Source organism: Arctopsyche grandis, unplaced genomic scaffold (assembly GCF_051622035.1).
Source record: "Arctopsyche grandis isolate Sample6627 unplaced genomic scaffold, ASM5162203v2 HiC_scaffold_23, whole genome shotgun sequence".
NCBI classification, from domain to species: Eukaryota; Metazoa; Arthropoda; class Insecta; order Trichoptera; family Hydropsychidae; genus Arctopsyche; species Arctopsyche grandis.
This window is the reverse complement of record NW_027518431.1, coordinates 662707-666692: the sequence shown is the minus strand read 5'-3', so window position 1 is coordinate 666692 and position 3986 is coordinate 662707.

The following is a 3986-nucleotide window of genomic DNA, read 5'->3' as shown; positions in this document are numbered from 1 at the left end:
TTATTCAACCTAACCTAACCATCACCGAAGTCAAAGAATTCGACATTGCCAAAATATCCACAAAAAGTTCTTATCCTACCAAACCTCACCCATCTGAACCTAACCATCACCGAAATCAAAGAATTCGACATTGCCAAAATATCCACAAAACATGCTTACCTCACAATACCTAACCTAACCTAACCTAACCATCACCGAAGTCAGAGAATTCAACATTGCCAAAATATCTACAAAAAGTTCATACCCCACCAAACCTCACCCATCTGAACCTAACCATCACCGAAATCGAAGAAACGGACATTGTCAAAATATCCACAAAACGTGCTTCCCTCACTATACCTTATCCAACCTAACCTAACCATCACCGAAAATAGAGAATTCGACATTGCCAAAATATCCACAAAAAGTTATTATCCTACCAAACCTCACCCAATTGAACCTAACCATCACCGAAATCAAATAATTGGACATTGCAAAAATATACACAATTTGTGCTAACCTCACAATACCTAACCTAACCTAACCTAACCATCTTCGAAGTCAGAGAATTCGACATTGCCAAAATATCCACAAAAAGTTCTCATCCTACCAAACCTCACTTATCTGAACCTAACCATCACCGAAATCAAAGAATTGGACAATGATAAAATATCCACAAAACGTGCTTACCTCACAATACCTAACCAACCTAACCTAACCATCACCGAAGTCAGAGAATTCAACATTGCCAAAATATCCACAAAAAGTTCATACCCCACCAAACCTCACCCATCTGAACCTAACCATCACCGAAGTCGAAGAAATGGACATTGCCAAAATATCCACAAAACGTGCTTATCTCACTATACCTTATCCAACCTAACCTAACCATCACCAAAAATAGAGAATTCGACATTGCCAAAATACCCACAAAAAGTTCTTATCCTACCAAACCTCACCCATCTAAACCTAACCATCACCGAAATCAAAGAATTGGACATTGCAAAAATATCCACAAAATGTGCTTACCTTACAATACCTAACCCAACCTAGCCTAACCATCACCGAAGTCAGAGAATTCGACATTGCCAAAATATCCACAAAAAGTTCTTATCCTACCAAACCTCACTTATCTGAACCTAACCATAACCGAAATCAAAGAATTGGACAATGATAAAATATCCACAAAACGTGTTTACCTCACAATACCTAACCCAACCTCACCTTACCATCACCGAAGTCAGAGAATTCGACATTGCCAAAATATCCACAAAAAGTTCTTATCCTACCAAACCTCACCCATCTGAACCTAACCATCACCGAAATCAAAGAATTCGACATTGCCAAAATATCCACAAAACGTGCTTACCTCACAATACCTAACCTAACCTAACCTAACCATCACCGAAGTCAGAGAATTCAACATTGCCAAAATATCTACAAAAAGTTCATACCCCACCAAACCTCACCCATCTGAACCTAACCATCACCGAAATCGAAAAAATGGACATTGCCAAAATATCCACAAAACGTGCTTACCTCACTATACCTTATCCAACCTAACCTAACCATCACCAAAAATAGAGAATTCGACATTGCCAAAATATCCACAAAAAGTTCTTATCCTACCAAACCTCACCCAATTGAACCTAACCATCACCGAAATCAAAGAATTGGACATTGCAAAAATATCCACAAATTGTGCTTACCTCACAATACCTAACCTAACCTAACCTAACCATCACCGAAGTCAGAGAATTCGACATTGCCAAAATATCCACAAAAAGTTCTTATCCTACCAAACCTCACCATCTGAGCCTAACCATCAACGAAATTAAAGAATTAGACATTGCCAAAATATCTACAAAACATGCTTACCCCTTAAAACCTAACCCAACCTAACCTAACCATCACCGAAGTCAGAGAATTCGACATTGCCAAAATATCTACAAAAAGTTCTTATCCAACCAAACCTGTCCCATCTGAACCTAACCATCACCGAAATCAAAGAAAAGGACATCGCCAAAATAACAACAAAACGTGCTTACCTCACAATACCTAACCCAACCTAACCTAACCATCACCGAAGTCAGAGAATTTGACATTGCCAAAATATCCACAAAAAGTTCTCATCCTACCAAACCTCACTTATCTGAACCTAACCATCACCGAAATCAAAAAATTGGACAAAGATTAAATATCCACAAAACGTGCTTACCTCACAATACCTAACCCAACCTAACCTAACCATCACCGAAGTCAAAGAATTCGACATTGCCAAAATATCCACAAAAAGTTCTTATCCTACCGAACCTCACCCATCTGAACCTAACCATCACCGAAATCAAAGAATTCGACATTGCCAATATATCCACAAAACGTGCTTACCTCACAATACCTAATCTAACCTAACCTAACCATCACCGAAGTCAGAGAATTCAACATTGCCAAAATATCCACAAAAAGTTCATACCCCACCAAACCTCACCCATCTGAACCTAACCATCACCGAAGTCGAAGAAATGGACATTGCCAAAATATCCAGAAAACGTGCTTATCTCACTATACCTTATCCAACCTAACCTAACCATCACCGAAAATAGAGAATTCGACATTGCCAAAATACCCACAAAAAGTTCTTATCCTACCAAACCTCACCCATCTGAACCTAACCATAACCGAAATCAAAGAATTGGACAATTATAAAATATCCACAAAACGTGCTTACCTCACAATACCTAACCCAACCTCACCTAACCATCACCGAAGTCAGAGAATTCGACATTGCCAAAATATCCACAAAAAGTTCTTATCCTACCAAACCTCACCCATCTGAACCTAACCATCACCGAAATCAAAGAATTTGACATTGCCAAAATATCCACAAAACGTGCTTACCTCACAATACCTAACCTAACCTAACCTAACCATCACCGAAGTCAGAGAATTCAACATTGCCAAAATATCTACAAAAAGTTCATACCCCACCAAACCTCACCCATCTGAACCTAACCATCACCGAAATCGAAAAAATGGACATTGCCAAAATATCCACAAAACGTGCTTACCTCACTATACCTAATCTAACCTAACCTAACCATCACCGAAGTCAGAGAATTCAACATTGCCAAAATATCTACAAAAAGTTCATACCCCACCAAACCTCACCCATCTGAACCTAACCATCACCGAAATCGAAAAAATGGACATTGCCAAAATATCCACAAAACGTGCTTACCTCACTATACCTTATCCAACCTAACCTAACCATCACCGAAAATAGAGAATTCGACATTGCAAAAATATCCACAAAAAGTTCTTATCCTACCAAACCTCACCCAATTGAACCTAACCATCACCGAAATCAAAGAATTGGACATTGCAAAAATATCCACAAATTGTGCTTACCTCACAATACCTAACCTAACCTAACCTAACCATCACCGAAGTCAGAGAATTCGACATTGCCAAAATATCCACAAAAAGTTCTTATCCTACCAAACCTCACCCATCTGAGCCTAACCATCAACGAAATTAAAGAATTAGACATTGCCAAAATATCTACAAAACATGCTTACCCCTTAAAACTTAACCCAACCTAACCTAACCATCACCGAAGTCAGAGAATTCGACATTGCCAAAATATCCACAAAAAGTTCTTATCCAACTAAACCTGTCCCATCTGAACCTAACCATCACCGAAATCAAAGAAAAGGACATCGCCAAAATAACAACAAAACGTGCTTACCTCACAATACCTAACCCAACCTAACCTAACCATCACCGAAGTCAGAGAATTCGACATTGCCAAAATATCCACAAAAAGTTCTCATCCTACCAAACCTCACTTATCTGAACCTAACCATCACCGAAATCAAAGAATTGGACAAAGATTAAATATCCACAAAACGTGCTTACCTCACAATACCTAACCCAACCTAACCTTACCATCACCGAAGTCAAAGAATTCGACATTGCCAAAATATCCACAAAAAGTTCTTATCCTA